This window comes from Schistocerca piceifrons, chromosome X (assembly GCF_021461385.2).
Source record: "Schistocerca piceifrons isolate TAMUIC-IGC-003096 chromosome X, iqSchPice1.1, whole genome shotgun sequence".
NCBI classification, from domain to species: Eukaryota; Metazoa; Arthropoda; class Insecta; order Orthoptera; family Acrididae; genus Schistocerca; species Schistocerca piceifrons.
In genome coordinates, this window is record NC_060149.1 from 530,716,996 (window position 1) to 530,735,771 (window position 18,776).

General features: G+C 43.3%; 1 non-coding gene across 1 annotated transcript; it reads left to right on the plus strand.

The window, feature by feature from the left end:
- The first annotated feature begins 2,125 nt into the window (after window positions 1-2,125).
- Window positions 2,126-2,200, plus strand: Trnai-uau. The gene has a single exon. It is a non-coding gene; the product is annotated as a tRNA-Ile (tRNA).
- The last annotated feature ends 16,576 nt before the right edge of the window (window positions 2,201-18,776 follow it).

Consider the following 18,776-nt stretch of genomic DNA (forward strand, 5'->3'; position numbering starts at 1 on the left):
ACAATATTTTTTAAGTAGCTTCAGACTTTCCGAAGATGATGCAGTTAGTTATCTGAAACACCGCCTGAAACTAAGTTGTTCAAATTTTTAGTCATGTGAAAGTGGTGCAAAGATTGGCAACTTGCTTTAAATGTTTAGAAATGTAAAATTTTACACTTCACAAACGAAAAAACGCAGTATCCCATGACTATATCAATGTGTCCAGGGCACCCATATAATAATTTGCAGGGGGGCTAAATATGGGGGTGTGGAGTATTGTTAGTACTTTGGAAGGCGACTGGCGACTTGTAAGTAGCCATAAGAAATTCCATTTCTGACCCTGTTACAAATCTGCATATTACCGACATTTCAATCATTTTCTTGAAGGAAAAACACCTGCCTACACTATATTTTTCTCCTTTCCCTCAGAGGTATGAGAGCCCTTGCAATGTGTCAATTGGGACCACTCAACTCATACAAGTACCTAGTGTAACATGTTTTAGGGCTATGAGATGGAACAATGACCTATTCTCAGTTGTGGCTGAAACTGGTGCAAGACTGCAGTTCATTGGTAGAATACTATGGAAATGCAACCGGTCTACAAAGGAGTCTGCATACAAAACACTCGTGTGACCCATCCTAGAAATTGCTCAAGTGTGCAGAATCTGTACCAAATGGGATTAACCGGGAATACCGGACAGATACCGAGATGGGCAGCACAGATGGTCACACCTATGTTTGACCCATGGGAGAGTGCCATGAGGATGATGAAGGAACTGAACTGGTGGACCCTTGAAGTGTTGAATCCAGGAACATATTACAGTTCCCTACATATCATTCCCATAGGGACTGTAAAGACAAGATTAGACTAATTACAGAGTGCACAGGGACATTTACACAATCATTGTTTCTGTTTTCCATAAGTGAAGGGAACAAGAAAAAGCCCCAACAACTGGTACAATGGGACATACTCTGTGCCATGCACTTCACTATGGTTTGCAAATTAAGATGCATCAAAAATGTTGAGAATAACTTTGACAAGTTTATCACCAAGTTTCCAAAATTTTTAATGCCACCTGCCTAATGATTATAAAACTAAAGAGACATGGACATAAAATCTTACATAAGTGGTTCCCACCTCGTTTTCAGAAAATAAGATTCAGTTATGATTTGCCATGATAAAGTTAAAACTGTTAATGCAGACAAGGCAGCTCAATTAGCCCCAAAACACAATACACATAAGAAATTTAGCTAACCGGATGTAGGGCAAGTGTTGACTATATTGAAGACTCATAACAAACTTAAGGCTGTTTAGACTACTATTAACACAGAATTAGGTACATGCAGAAACTGTGGAAAACTACAAACTATATTGAATGCATGTGAATTCAAAATCTTTTTTGTTAGTGCCAGAAAGGCCTTTTTCCTCAATCCTGGTAGTAAGATGTCAGACCATACTGACTGTTCATGCTAGACAGTTTCTGCAAAACTTTGTGATCAGTGACATACGTAGATAATATGTGGTAACATTAAATCAATCACAAAACTGAGCTGCGCAAAGTTTGAATATATTTATGCCTTGGCAAATTTTGTGATTAATTACATAATGTTGTTAGTATTACATCCTCTGTGCACATTAATAAACTGGTTATTTGCTAGTGGTATTTTCCAGACTGTCTAAAATAGGTAATTGTTGTTCCCCTATATAAAATGTTGACAAACTTGTACCAATAATTATTATCCAGTTTCTCTGATTCCAGTATCTCCCACAATAATTGGAAATGTGTAAAACAGAAAATTTTAATCTCTTTCCCAAACAATTTGGGATTTGCTTGGGAGATTAAAAGTATTCCTCCTAATGAGACAAATATGTATTAGCTTTTGTACGTTCACAGAGAAATTATGTTCTTGGAGAAGACACGTGTTACACTGAGATATTTTGTTTTGTTCATCATTAAAATTTGCAACTGTGATCATAATAAGTAGAAAGAATTAGAACTGTTTTTGTTACAGTATAATGAGTAATAAGTATGATGGGAAACATTTATAAGGCGCACTACGAATGTAGTGTTGTGGACATGTTGGGAATGTGGGTCTCACGGGGAGCGTGCAAGGGATATGTCCCTGAAGGCGCACTATCCTCTGTGCCCTTGGTGGCTCAAATGGATAGAGCGTCTGCCATATAAGCAGGAGATCCCGGGTTCGAGTCCCGGTCAGGGCACACATTTTCAACAAGTCCCCAATGAAGTATACCAACGCCTGTTTGCAGCTAGGGTGTCCATTTAATTATCATTTCGTTCTTGAAAATGTTATTTCTTTTGTATACTCCTCTCTTGAATCAAAAGATTGTACACAAATTCCTCTAGTTGATATGAGTAAATAACTTGATTCTGTTAACCATCAAACATTACTAGAGAAAATATGGAATAAATCTCATTACAACTGGGAGCTCTTCCTCACAGAATCCTATCTCAGTAATGGAAAACTACAACAATGAAAAGTTGCAGTTTCTGAGTGTTTCCCAAGGCATTATCAATGTAGCAGTGCTTGGACCACTGCTACTTATCGAAATTTTCATGCAATATAAGTCTGTAATTTGTGGTGTAAACTTCATCTCAATATATTTTGCTGATTTTTAATTGAGGCAATGTTCATTTTGGTCTTTGGTCATGGGGAAGGGGTGGTCAATAGAGAGAATGTGCTTCATAGGTAATCTGAGTGTGTTACCTAAAACGAAAAAGTATCTCTTTTGTTTATAAATATTGAGGTCATCAGTTTTTCAATTTAAGTGAATAAGTTGCTAGGAAAGAATCACAGTTCACCAGTTACTTTGTTTATCGAGTTCGAAAATAACGTACTTCCTAGCAATGGTTCGACTGTACCATGCTTATATTGGCAGTAGAATTTAGTTTCACTTTCGCACTGAAGTTTACCATTGCTGCATTGCTTTTCCAAACTAAACTATCATACGATAACTGTTCACAGTAGCCTTAACAGTTGTTAAATAATAACAGAGCCCACCATTGGATGTTACTGACCAATAATGATGATACTGGTATGTCCACTAATTTCATGTGTAATTATGCATACTCTCCATGAACAAAAAAAAAAGGTTAATCACCCACTGTTGCCCTACCAATCGAAATAAAACTTTCAAACTCAAGTGTTATCAGCATCTGAAAATTCTATCTTTCTTGGTGCGACTCAACTGCATATGATCTTTGCACACGAAACCTGGACTATGGTGGCATTAGCCTCTCATAGTCATGTGACAATGTTTGGGCACTGCTGAAAAAAGCAACACCTCCTGCTGGCTGAATGTTCCAGAGAACCAGTGATACATAAGGAGTATGACTGACAACATCATACCATTATGTATAATTGTACCTCTTAAAATGAGGATGGCACAACATTAATAAATTCTAGAAAATCTGTGAATAAATAAAAGCTGCAAAACGAAGAGTTCCTGAAGTTATCAAGTACTTGATTTGAAGTTAATGTATGAGCTAATAATCATGAAAAGACTGTGAACATTGTTTTCAGGCCATCCATTACTGAAACTGAGTCCACATCTATTATACTTCTGGGTATGAATCTGGATTCGAAATAAACTTGGAGGAGTCTTGCAGAATATATAGATATAGATATGGCTTTATTTTCTTGAGTATTTTCATAGAGCCAGAAAATTATTTTATCTGGTAGTAGGAAGCCATTTGATACATGCCTGGAATATCTTGTAAGTATTATTTTAAACAGTTAAATACAGGCATTACTTGAGTAAATTTCTATCTAGATAATTCCTAAAACAACTAGATAACTTAAACATTTGTTTTTGCAAATAAATTAATTGCAGATAAAGGGACTATTCATCCCTGTGAATATAAATAATTGTTTGTTATTTATTATCCATCATTTAAGTTATGAATAGATAGACTTCCACTGCATGTTCTTTGTTTGTATCGTGATCTGCACTGTGTCATGTATAACCTGTATTAGGTCCTGACACGTAGCAATCTTTCTGTTTCATAAATATTTAATTAATGCTAGATATGGCAGCATGACTTGGTGGCCGACTGGGTAAGCGCCAGACTACGTATTGAAAGTTCTGGACTTTCTTCACTGGTAGATCTTAGGTTTCTTCCTATCACTTATCGCTTATTTTTTCACCAAAAATTATTTGTAAATGTGAAAAATACCACTTTGCACTATGTTTCTGAGTTTGTGTTAAATTTCAGGCCCCCTTATAAGCTACAAAAGTTGGTTTAGAGGTGGTGGGGATACCAACACTAATTGGGTTAGGTCTAGTAAAGCACTATGCTGTTCAAATCATCATTAGTCTACCTTGTACCCCTACTAGCCATTCGCTTCCCTATTCCACTCGTTAATGGAATGTGGGAAAGACGAATGTCTATATACCTCCTTAAGAACCCTAATTTTTCTCATCCTGTCTGTGCAGTCCATGTGCAAAATGTACATTGGTAGCAGTAGTATCGTTCTGCAGTCAGCTGAAAATATGATTCTGTAAATTTTCTCTATAATGCTTCACAAAAAGAACATCTTTTTCCTACATGGAGTCCCACTTGATTATGCGAAGTATGTCTGTGATGCCCGCTTATTATTGAGCCTACAAGTAACAAAACGAGTAGCATGCATTTGAATTGATCCAATGTCTGCCTATAATGAGACCTGGTGGGGATCCCAAACACTCGAGCAGTACTCAAGAATGTGCTGCACTAGAGCTCTACACACGGCCTCCTTTACAAATGAGCTACACTTTTCTAGAATTCTCCCCAATAAACAGAAGTCGGCCGTTCGCCTTCCCTACTACCAATCTGACATGTTTGTTCCATTTTGCTTTGCAGTGTTACGTTCAGGTATTTAATTGATGTGACTGTGAGCACATCACTAATACTACTTTCCAACACCATTGGTTTATTTTTAGTAGTCGTCTGCATTAACTTACATTTTTGTACATTTAGAGCAAACATCGCACCAAATGGAAATTTTGCCTAAGTCATCCTGTACCAACAGTCACCCAGTGACGAAACTTCCCGTACAATACGGCGTCGTCAGCTAGCAATAATAGATTGCCGCTCACCCTACTCATCAGATTGTTTATGTGTATAGAGAACAAGAATGATCGTATCACACTTGCCTAGGGCACTCCTTATTGATTGATCTCTGTTCAATATTCGCTGTCATGGGTAGCATATGGGTTCTATTACCTAAGAAGTCTTTTAGCCAGACTCACATCTGAGAGAGTATTCTGTATGCTCAGAGCTTAGTTAACAGTTTTCAGTGAGGCACTGTGTCAAATGCTTTCTGGAATTCTAGGAATAATGAAGCTGCCTGTTATCATTCATTCATGGTACACAGGACATCATGAGAGAAAAGGGAAGCTGATTTTCGTACAAGTGATGCTGTCTAAATCTGTGCTAATTTGTGGACAGAAGCTTTTCTGTCTTAAAGAAATTTATTATATTCGAAATCAGAATGTGTTCAAAACTTCTGTAGCAAGCCAACGTTAAGGACACTCGTCTGTAATTTGCAGGTCCATTCTTTTACCTCTCTTATTCACTGAAGCACCAAAGAAACTGGTATATGCATGCGTATCCAAGTACAGAGATATATAAACAGGCAGAATACGGCGCTGCATTCGACAACGCCTATATAAGATAACAAGTGTCTGGCGCAGCTGTTAGATTGGTTACTGCTGCTGAAATGGCAGGTTATCAAGATTTAAGTGAGTTTGGATGTGGTATTATAGTCAGTGCACGAGCAATGGGACACAGCATCTCCGAGGTAGCGATGAGGTGGGGATTTTCCTGCACAATCATTTCGCAAGTGTACTGTGAATATTACGAATATGGTAAAACTTCAAATTTCCAGCATCGCTGCGGCCTGATAAAGTTCCTGGAAGAACAGGACCAATGACGACTGAAGTCCAACCATTCCACAAACTGCTTGAGATTTCAGTTCTGCTGAAAGCCCTGTAATGGTGTGAGGCATGTACAATTGGAGTGATATGGGACCTGTGATCTGTCTAGATATGACTCTGACAGCTGACACGTACATAAGCATCCTATGTGATCACCTGCATCCATTCATGTCCATTTAGATGGACTTGGGAAATTACAGCAGGACAATGTGATGCTCCACACGTCTAGAATTGCTCCAGAGTTGCTCCAGGAACAATCTTCTGAGTTTAAACACTTCTGTTGGCCACCAAACTCCCCAGGCATGAACATTAGTGATCATATCTGGGATGCCTTGCAAAGTCCTGTTCAGAAGAGATCTCCACCTCCTCATACTCTTACAGATTTGTGGACAGCCCTGCAGGATTCATGGTGTCAATTCCCTTCAGTAGTACTTAAGACATTAGTCAAGTCCATGCCAAGTCATGCTGCAGCACTTCTGCATGCTCCTGGGGGCCCTAGACGATATTAGTTAGGTAGGTGTACCAATTCCTTTCGCTCTTCAGTGTGTATGAGAATCACCTGCAATTTTTCCCAGTTACTTGAATCTTTGTGGTGGGCAAGAGATCCACCGATATATGCAAGCTATGTAAGAGGCTATAGACAAAGAATACTCTCTGTAAAACCAAACGGGGCTTCCATCCAGACCTAGTGAGTTATTTGGTTTCAACTGTTTGAGTAGTTTCTCAGCGTCAGGAATGCCTATTCCTATGTCCTCCCTAAGGGAATCTACGCAGCAGTCTAACAATGGTATGAACGTACGAGTCTCTTGTCTCTTACATGAATGATTTCTTAAACAAGAAATTTAGGGATATAAATACATGATATCGCGGTAATATACACTCCTGGAAATGGAAAAAAGAACACATTGACACCGGTGTGTCAGACCCACCATACTTGCTCCGGACACTGCGAGAGGGCTGTACAAGCAATGATCACACGCATGGCACAGCGGACACACCAGGAACCGCGGTGTTGGCCGTTGAATGGCGCTAGCTGCGCAGCATTTGTGCACCGCCGCCGTCAGTGTCAGCCAGTTTGCCGTGGCATACGGAGCTCCATCGCAGTCTTTAACACTGGTAGCATCCTGCGACAGCGTGGACGTGAACCGTATGTGCAGTTGACGGACTTTGAGCGAGGGCGTATAGTGGGCATGCGGGAGGCCGGGTGGACGTACCGCCGAATTGCTCAACACGTGGGGCGTGAGGTCTCCACAGTACATCGATGTTGTCGCCAGTGGTCGGCGGAAGGTGCACGTGCCCGTCGACCTGGGACCGGACCGCAGCGACGCACGGATGCACGCCAAGACCGTAGGATCCTACGCAGTGCCGTAGGGGACCGCACCGCCACTTCCCAGCAAATTAGGGACACTGTTGCTCCTGGGGTATCGGCGAGGACCATTCGCAACCGTCTCCATGAAGCTGGGCTACGGTCCCGCACACCGTTAGGCCGTCTTCCGCTCACGCCCCAACATCGTGCAGCCCGCCTCCAGTGGTGTCGCGACAGGCGTGAATGGAGGGACGAATGGAGACGTGTCGTCTTCAGCGATGAGAGTCGCTTCTGCCTTGGTGCCAATGATGGTCGTATGCGTGTTTGGCGCCGTGCAGGTGAGCGCCACAATCAGGACTGCATACGACCGAGGCACACAGGGCCAACACCCGGCATCATGGTGTGGGGTGCGATCTCCTACACTGGCCGTACACCCCTGGTGATCGTCGAGGGGCACTGAATAGTGCACGGTACATCCAAACCGTCATCGAACCCATCGTTCTACCATTCCTAGACCGGCAAGGGAACTTGCTGTTCCAACAGGACAATGCACGTCCGCATGTATCCCGTGCCACCCAACGTGCTCTAGAAGGTGTAAGTCAACTACCCTGGCCAGCAAGATCTCCGGATCTGTCCCCCATTGAGCATGTTTGGGACTGGATGAAGCGTCGTCTCACGCGGTCTGCACGTCCAGCACGAACGCTGGTCCAACTGAGGCGCCAGGTGGAAATGGCATGGCAAGCCGTTCCACAGGACTACATCCAGCATCTCTACGATCGTCTCCATGGGAGAATAGCAGCCTGCATTGCTGCGAAAGGTGGATATACACTGTACTAGTGCCGACATTGTGCATGCTCTGTTGCCTGTGTCTATGTGCCTGTGGTTCTGTCAGTGTGATCATGTGATGTATCTGACCCCAGGAATGTGTCAATAAAGTTTCCCCTTCCTGGGACAATGAATTCACGGTGTTCTTATTTCAATTTCCAGGAGTGTATATTGATAAAATTCTCTCTATCTTTCAGCTGCGTCAAGTGGTTTAAAATCCGTGAACTTTTGGCCAAGTACTCATCGGGCATTGTCATGTGGTGACTGTTTCTTGGTTGCTGTTACTGTCCTAAAGTAGTTATGCTGCCTTCTGTGTTGTCACTGCTGCCCGCTCCAACGCCATATAAGGTAATGTTTTCGTTGCATGCCCGCCACACCCGTTTCAGCCTTCCAATGGCTGAGTTCTAAGCTGTGGTTAGCTGTAGGCTGCCATTTTTATTGTGGATAATGTCACAAAATTTGCTCATCAGCTAATAGAAAGTGTGAAATGAGACACCATACAGTGCAGATGCATTTCCCAGACTCTATTTTTGGAAGCCATGGACCACATAGATCGAGCCCAGTGCGAGCTCCCCACTGACACATAAGGAAGTTTGTTTGGGGCTCTCCATTCGTTTTCTTCTCCACGTAGTACACTGGCCAGCAACCGTGAAGAAAGTTGGCTTCATTCTGGACACAAGTCCATTCTTTTCTCGCAATCACATAATCGGTCGATGCGCTCACCACTGTGGAGTGCATACCTTTCAGAGAAGTGATCAAGTAGAACTATTGTACAAAACACCACCATTGCAATCACCAGTTTATAGACATTGGAAACATTTAATTTGTCAGTTGTTCATTTAATCTTTTGTGTAGAATACATGTATTTACTCCAAACATGTACTTTATCAATTCATGTGACCACACTGTCATCATTGCCTTGGTCCTGAACGTAGTTCATGTGTCCGACAGTAAAGTTGGGGCAGGATATAACAGACATGTAAGTGGGGAAAGCATGCATTTCCGTTGCACTTGTGATTTACAGGTTAAACACATGGTGACGAGTGACATGGAACTGTGAGTGGTCTAACCCTTATGTCATTGCGTGCAAACAGTGATTTATTTGTGGACAAACCATAGAGACGTAGACGCTAATGCAAGAACGCAATCTTGCAGGAACTGCAAAAGACAGTAGATGAGTTGTTAGTGTGCAAACAGAGGCTGAAGTGCGAGCTACAGGGACTCTCCCCATGCACAGATTCTGCTCACCAAGAGCCACCTATGGAAAACTACAGTGCATAAATCACAGCCACACTGAAACTACACTGTTATTGGAGCAGTGGCAAGCACAGGATTCGTGTTGGCTAGGCTGCCACCCTTTTTGGCCTCGTGACGCAATCATGGGACATCACCTGCGACACATGTCAAATTTGGACAAGTTGTGAGCCAGCTAGATCAAGACAAACTGACTGAAGTGTGGAACATAATCACTGCCCCGTTAGCAAAGTCTCCATACAGGAGTTAATCTGTTTAATTTCATAATTACTGGAACAATGGGTGCATCACTTGTTGCACAAAGAGCATAGCAGCGACAAGAGTCGATCTCAGTTCCTGCACCACCGGCAGAGACTTACAGTCAGACAAGGTTCCAGACTCACTGTTTAATTCTATCTAGATGCGCAGCCTCCCAGCACAGGTGCAAGTGGTCATCACCACACAGGCAGAAGTGTTGCTGGAGGTTGTCAGAGAATTGGCTGATTGGGTGCATGACATGCTGACAATGGCACCCAATACCGCTGCCACGGGACCCCATGATGCTGTAGCCTCGCCAGCAATTTCACTCTGTAGTGACACATGTCTCCTGGAGCCACTGCCTCAGATGGCGATGACCTGCGCCACTTAGTTCAGAATTTGGCTATGCAAGTAGCAACACTAAGTATACAGGCCAACAGGTTGGTGCACACACAGACAGAGGGCCGCAGACACCATAGCAGTATTATGTCCAGCTACTGCCAAACCTGCAAGTGCAACTGGCAAACCAGTACCAGTTGTTCGTCTGGTACGCCACCTGTGTCTGAACAGCAGCCAAGTGACTTTTGCTTGTATCATGCTCACTTCAAGAATAAAGCAACAAAGTGTCAGCCTCACTGCTCAAACCCAAATGTCAGCTGCAACCAGATCTAGGCGCACTGGGCTGTAGTACAATATCCACGTGTCTCTTCATAACAGAAAAGGCTGGCAATGTGAAGTATCTTGTGAACACAGGTTCCAATCTATCTCTGTATCCCAATCTACACTACAAGACTGCCGGAAAGCTGAGTCACTTTCTCTTACAGCAGCAAACAATTCAACCATAAAAACCTGTGGCACACACTACCAAAATTTGGAGCTTGGGCTGTGGCACACATTGGTGTGGACATTTATTGTGGCTGACGCCAATGAGCCAATCCTGCATGCAGATTTCGTAGGCCACTACAACTTACTAGCCAATATCATGAATGCCCAGCTGGTATATTCAACAACGTAGGAATCTTTGTTCAGTGTTAATCCAGTGAAGTGACCCAGACCATATGTAGACATCATGAACAAATTTCCTGAACTCACTCGCCTATCTGTTGTACTGAGGGACATCGGACATTTGATGGTCCATCACATCATACCTACACCTTATCCACCCACATATGCTATCTACATTGAGTTGTGCCTGAGTGTCTCATCATAGCAAAGGCAGAGTTCAATGTCATGTTGTGACAAGGCATCATTTGACCATCAAGCAACCCATGGCTTCTGCCATGCACTTAGTCCCCAAGAAAGACATTTTGTTGTGACCATGTGGGGACTAACACACCTTAAATGTACAAATGGTGTGGTACACAGCTACAGTATTTTAGTCACACCTTGACGGGTTCTGTTATATTTAGCAAAACTGACTGCATGAAGCTGTTCACAAAGATTCCTGTGGTGCTTGAAGACATTTAGAAAAAAGCAAGTTTCACGCTCTTGGAGCTTTTTGAGAGCATTTATATACCGTTTCGTCTTTCGAATTCTACCCAGAGCTGGCAGCATTTCCTGGATAGCATCTTGTGAGGCTTTCAACAGTGTTTTGCAGCTTTGGGGTAAAGGCAGTTATGGTGCAGTTTTAATGTATTCAGGATTGCAGACTCTCTCTTTCCCCCTCTGGGAAATCCCCAGCCCTCTGGGAAATCTCCAGCTCTAGCCCCTCCCCATCTACAATTCTGGGACGCTTTTGATACCAAATTAATTGACTAATTAATTAAATTGATCAATAAATTACCCCTCTCCCTTTGGGAAATCCCCAGCCCATTGGAGGGTCCCTCCTCCTCCTCCCCTCTTGGAAATCTTCAGTCTGCCCCATCACTTCACCCTCCCTTCACCCCTCTCCCCACCCCTCCCTCCACCTCCACCCCTACTGTCAACTCCTCCCTCCACTCCATTCCCTTCTCCTCTCCTCCCCCTCACCTCCCTCATCTCCCCTCCCCCCTCTTCCCTCCCCCCTTCCTCTCTCTCCCCACTTCTCAGAAAAATGACAGGAAAATCAAAAAGCAGTAGAAATTCAAAATTGGTGGGGAATACAAATATTCGTTATAAATTCGAATTTTGGTGGTAAATTCAAATGGTAACACGGTACACTGCAGAGAATAAAATAATAATAATAACTAATAATACATTCTCTATTTTTAAAAAGTTAATGTGCAAATCGCTAATGTGGCAGAATGTAGGATACCATCTTTATTTCATCGGTTTTGGAATACTGGCACAGTCCAACTATGACATTAAAATCCAAGGTGGTCAAACCACAATACTGACACAGTCTAACTACCCTCCTCCTACCGGCATGAAATTGAAAAATTGGACAGAAATTAAAAAATCAGATGGAAAATTCAAATTTGTTCCTCTGCCTGAGAAACACAGAAGTTGGGGAGGGATAGTTTCCATTGATTCAGCACTAGAGAGTAGCTCTAGCCAGTCTCGTCAACAACTGTTGGGTGTAGAGAAGATGCTTTTGCTATTAGTCTAGCACTATATAGTTGTTCCAGCCAGTCTAGACAATAACCCTATGCAGGAAAAATGGGTAATAATATTATGACAGCTCATATCACTGTAGCCTCCTGCTGATCTGCAAATGAGCAGCTGCTGGGAAGAACATAAGGATGGATAACAATATTAGGACAGGGTCCAACTGTCTCAGAGATGCTATAAATTGATGTATATACAGGAGTCTTGTAGCAATAACATTGTGGAATGAAACATACTTATACCTATTTACGAGTCGCAAGTCGCATCCTAGCCAACAGAAACATTGGAAATACAGCGTACGATGCATTTTATGAGTGTAGTGCTCATTATCTTACTTAAATAGTGGCATCTAAAGACGAAAAAATTGTCCAGTCGTCTCCATTCTAGTCCAGCGCCGTCTGCCTAACGTATTGTGTACTGGAAGAGCTGACAGGTTGGAGCCTTTCTTTGTACCAGTCAGCCACAAGACGCTAAACCGGGACTTCCAGTCAGACAAAGCCCTGTGGCTACACCTGCTGCTGTCTGTGGATGGCCTCTCTAACTCCTAGCACACTGCGAGACAAGCAGGATGTAAAGTTCGAATTGCAATTCAATCCCCAACATAGACTCCCCAGTCTAAAATACCACTTTACCCAATCTGAGATGGGGATATTGTTGTCCACACACTTAGCATTTCTCACACAAAATGCACATTGGTGTCCAAAATTAAAGCAACAAACCGCTATTTCCCCATCCTGTGTCTAAAGGAAGCAGGACTGTCGCAAACTGATTTGGCCCGATGGCTTAATTTGAATCACTGTTGTTTCTCGTATGTGACGAGTTTATAGAGACTGAAACTGTGTCCTGAAGACCAGGGCAGTGCCAACCATATGTGACTTCAGAAGAGAGGACCATTATTTAGCTGTAAGGGCACAACAGTACCGCCTTAATACTGCGCAGCAACTGGCACGTGAGCTTGCAGCACCCACTGGACGTGTTGTATCGAGGCAAACAGTGTGCAGAAGGCCTTGGCAGAGTGGCCTTTATTGTTGGAGACCTGCTGTATGTCTACCTCTGACACGTCTTCACAGAAAGAGACGTGTAGAGTGGACATGCCACCTGGATGTTCGAACAGTTGGCCAATGTTGTTTTCACAGATGAGTCCCGATTTCGGCTGGAGAGTGATTATCAGTGGATTTGCATCTGGAGGCAAAGTGAAGCACGATTTCTGGACCCAAGCACTGTGGAAACAGACCGATTTCAAGGAGGATCCCTGATGGTGTGGGCAGGGATTATGTTTACTACTCGAAACCCTCTTCATGAAATTGTATGGGTGAATCGGAAAGCTTTAACTGCTGTCAGGTATCGTGACGTGATGTGTGGGCCCAGACTTTGTACTGATGGACGATAACTCTCGATCTCATAGAGCACAGGTGACTGAAGTTTACTTGGAAATGGAAGATATTGCATGCATGGCGAGGCCTTCTCACTCTCCTGATTTGAATCCTGTAAACCATGTCTGGGATGCTCTAGGAAGATGGCTTGCATCATGTCAGCATCCACCAACCACTCTTCAAGATTGCGAGCAGCTCTTCAGGAAGAATGGGTGTGACTGCCTGCCGCAGGGGGTAGCCGAGCACTCTAGGGCGCCTTGTGACGGTTCGTGCGGCTCCCCCCATCGGAGTTTCGAGTCCTCCCTCGGACATGGGTGTCTGTGTTGTCCTTAGCGTAAGTTAGTTTAAGTAGTGGGTAAGCTTAGGGACCGATGTCCTCAGCAGTTTTGTCCCATAACACCTTACCACAAATTTTTGTGTGATTGCCTCAACATGATACTGATGACATCATTCAAAGTATATCCAGTCAGTGTCAGGCCTATTTTGCTACCAGAGTTGGTCACACCCCATACTGAGCACATTATCCAGTTATCGGAATGTGTGTGCAAATATGTTACTTTGGCAAAAACGAAGAACATTTTTGTATATCTTTATGGGTGTTGCAGTTGTTTACATTCTCTATTCTTTACATTTTTTCTACTTTACTGTCATCTGTTTACACTGTTTTGTGGCAAAATAAGCGCAACTTTCCAAAATTATCGTTTCTTACTTTAATTTTGGACACCAGTGTAGATCCCTCCATTTTTATACACATTATTTTCGAAGACTGAATAAATCAGAGCTTACAAGCGTTTTCACATTTCTAAAGTATCATTACTTGTTGTGAAAACTCTCTACAACAGTATGGCTCAGACTATATTTCCCCTAAATATTCTCTCATCTGGTAAAAAAAAATCTGTATATCTGTCACTGCATCAAAGGATTAGAATATTAAACTCATTTTTGGCTCATGACAGAGTGCTAAGAGAACGTTCTACCTCTGTCGCAGGACGCGTCCTCACTTTCGTACTCTCTTAAGGTAGTCAAATGTCTCATCATCTGCGAAGTCTCTTAAGGCAGGCAAACAGCAGCACAGAAGAGTTGGAACACTACGTGTCACTGTATTAATTCGGTAATATAGCTGATTTTATTACGATGGGCAAGTTGAAATTTCGTTAAAACATCTCGCTGCAACGAAGAAACGCCTCATTACTGCTCCAACTCGCTAATTATATCCTATATCCGTTTCATTCTCACCCTGGCTTCCACATGCCCAGCGATAGGGCTATTGATATCAACTTGACTAATTAATTAAATTGATAATGAGAGTCCCTTTGCATGGTGGCCAATTTTTCCTTCCTGCAGTCGAATTACTCTCTCCAGGTAACTCAAATGGCATCCCTGGAGGGAAGCTGACGTTCTGTACAAGGAACACTATTGAGAAAATTTTGAGAACCGATATTTGAAGCTGACTGCAGATGGATTCTACTGCCACCACATACACTACCGGCCATTAAAACTGCTACATCACGAAGGTGACGTGCTACAGACGCGAAATTTAACCAACAGGAAGAAAATGCTGTGATATGCAAATGGTTAGCTGTTCAGAGCATTCACACAAGGTTGGCGCCGGTGGCGACACCTACAACGTGCTGACATGAGGAAAGTTTCCAACCGATTTCTCATACACAAACAGCAGTTGACCGGCGTTGCCTTGTGAAACGTTGTTGTGATGCCTCGTGTAAGGCGGAGAAATGTGTATCATTACGTTTCCGACTTTGATAAAGGTCGGATTGTAGCCTATCGCGATTGCGGTTTATCGTATCGTGACATTGCTGCTCGCGTTGGTCGAGATCCAATGACTGTTAGCAGAATATGGAATCGGTGGGTCCAGGAGGGTAATACGGAAAGCCGTGCTGGATCGCAACGGCCTCGTATCACTAGCAGTCGAGATGACAGGAATCTTACCCGCATGGCTGTAACGGATCGTGCAGCCACGTCTTAATCCCTGAGTCAACAGATGCGGACGTTTGCAAGACAACAACCATCTGCACGAACAGTTCGACGACGTTTGCAGCAGCATGGACTGTCAACTCGGAGACCATGGCTGCAGTTATCCTTGACGCTGCATCACAGACAGGAGCGCCTGCGATGGTGTACTCAACGACGAACCTGGGTGCGTGAATGGCAAAACGTCATTTTTTCGGATGAATGCAGGTTCTGTTTACAGCATCATGATGGTCGCATCCGTATTTGGCGTCATCGCGGTGAACGCACATTGGAAGCATGTATTCGTCATCACCATACTGGCGTATCATCCGGCGTGATGGTATGGGGTGCCATTGGTTACACGTCTCGGTCACCTCTTGTTCGCATTGACGGCACTTTGCCGTCCGTAGTGGCCGAGCGGTTCTAGGCGCTACAGTCTGGAACCGTGCGATCGCTACGGTCGCAGGTTCGAATCCTGCCTCGGGCATGGATGTGTGTGATGTCCTTAGGTTAGTTATGTTTAAGTAGTTCTAAGTTCTAGGGGATTTATGACCTTAGAAGTTAAGTACCATATTGCTCAGAGCCAGTTTTGACGGCACTTTGAACAGTGGACATTACATTTCAGATGTGTTATGACCCGTGGCTCTACCCTTCATTCGATCCCTGCGAAACCCTACATTTCAGCAGGATAATACACGACCGCATGTTGCAGGTCCTGTATGGGCCTTTCTGGATACAGAAAATGTTCGACTGCTGCCCTGGCCAGCACATTCTCCAGATCTCTCACCAGTTGATAACTTCTGGTCAATGGTGGCCCAGCAACTGGCTCGTCACAATACGCCAGTCACTACTCTTGATGAACTGTGGTATTGTGTTGACTCTCCATGGCAGCTGTACCTGTACACGCCATCCAAGCCGTGTTTGACTCAATGCCCAGAGGTGGTTGTTCTGGGTAAAGATTTCTCAGGATCTATGCACCCAAATTGCGTGAAAATGTAATCATATATCAGTTCTAGTATAATATATTTGTCCAATGAATACCCGTCTATCATCTGCGTTTCTTCTTGGTGCAGCAATTTTAATGGCCAGTAGTGTACATTTCTCGTAAGGGCAACGAAGATAATATATGAGAAATCAGCGCTAATACGGAGGCATGTAGCAATCTTTTTTTCCCTTGCTCTATTCGTAAGTGGAATAGGAAAGGAAATGACTAGTAGTGGTACAGGTTACCCTCAACCACACACCTTATGATGGCTTGCAAAGTATGCATATAGATGTAGATTTAAATATAGTCTATCTATTAAGATATCAGTCCATCCATTTATAGGTATACACAACTCCCTGAAGAATATTATCTCTTCTTTATCGAGAAAACAGAAGAAGGAACTTCTGCTGCTGATCATCTTTCAGTAAAAACCTTTGTATTAGCCTCTAATTTTCTCACTGTAGTTTCTTCATGAGAGCTATGTGAGAGGCTGTAACATGTTTGCCCACAACACTTAGAAGAAGCGGTATAGAGCTCACCTCTTGACTGCCCCCCTTGTCAGAACATTGCTTACTCATCATAAGTAGTTGAACAAGGGCAGTGCGGCCCCACTCTCCATTGTTGCCAAATTTATTCAAGATGGCAGCGATAGATATTGCAAAGTCGCAATGATGTCATGGTGGGAACTTCAAAGTTTGGTGGGAAGATAGGTCAATTGGGCTAAAATCTTTATTCTCAGTCTTTATTTAAAAAATCAGAAGCAGTAGCCCCACCCACTGTGTCCACCATGAGGTACATAGTCCAACTGACCCAGTACACAGTACTGCCACCAGAGTGTACTTTCATCCCATGGCGGTCTGGAAGGGAAAAATGGCGGGAAAATGACTCAGCCTGTGGCAGGCTGCTGGAGAGAGGGAGGAGTTTATTTTATTTATTTTCTAGCAATTTACTTAGGGACGGATTTGACATAGTACATTTATCACACTGATACAAAACACTCGCCCTGACATGCTTGGGGTCATAATACACAGCATATAGACAAGCAAACAACTCGTAAATTGTCAAAAAATAATGCATGTGTAACACTATTCAAACATGCTAACAATGCTTAAACGCCCGAAAATAATGTAGTGTACAAATGTTCAGTGCACATAAAAAACGCAATGTATCAGCGAACTGTTTGAATGCCCGTACAAGCTTTGCAGGGCCAGAAGGACACAAGCCAGCACTGTCACCTCGCTGCTGATGGCAGGTGAGAGTAATGTCTACAGTTAGAGTTCTTTGAGCGTTATACTGACGTCACATGTCTATTTAAATAAGTGCCAAGTCAACCTGCGCACACATGTTCACCATTGCTGGTGCGATCTCCCTCTCTACCTGTGGTCCAGTGTGGACCTAATTACTGAGGGACTCACCCTCACAGATGCTGCAGAAATCCGTTCCATTGCTTTCCAGAATGGCACAGGCTGCATTGTTCCAAGCAATCCTAATGGGACATGCGAGCTGCATCTAGCCGTGCACACATGCTTACCTGCCCAGTGTGGCTGATGCATCGCCACAAAATGTTTGTTGGTGCAGCGACCAGGACCTGTTTACGAAAATTGCCAGAGTAACACCAATTGCATTCTTCCCAATGGTATTAACGAGACATCACATGTTACCTTCCTGGAAATCATGACGTCCTACTTTCAACATACGTCTCAGAAACGTTAAACATTCTCACCGCTAAAAGTCTTCATCATCTGTGCACACTCGCGAAAACACCGTTAATCATAAAAGCAATCTTGTTGTTTGGAAATAGAGCACTGTCTATGCACAGATGAGGGTGAAATCAGAACAATTATGCAAATAGAATTCGAAGCACTCTCCTACAGAAGAGAAAAATATCGGGAATTTTTGGTATCCTACAGCTACTGGTCTGGAGATCTCCCAACGCCACAGTGGTGGATGAGTGACGGCATCCTCGCCAGAGATGGATGGTCTGCTTCAACCAGTCTTTGAACACTTGTTTTCTAAGAACTCTTTGTAGATAGCTTGCCTCCATCTTGTTGGAATCAGTTTGTAGAGACTCCTATGTTCCGGCAGAAATGATGTCTTGTGAATGAATGGAGCATTATGATTGGCTCTTATTGAATTTACCTGTGGAATTACTGATGCCACAGGTGTGGGAGCACTGTCTGCCTTTGTTCTTCTTTCTGCAGATGAGACTTTCAGCAGTAAGGAACTATTTTGTACAGATCACTATATTGCACCAACAATTAAACCCTGCACAGTGGCCTACAGATAGTCAAATATGGAAAGACTCTTACTCAATTACACTGCTCTGCCACTGAGGGCGGGAGCTTGAATATTAGAGTGTGAAACCAATCTCCAACCATGCAATAT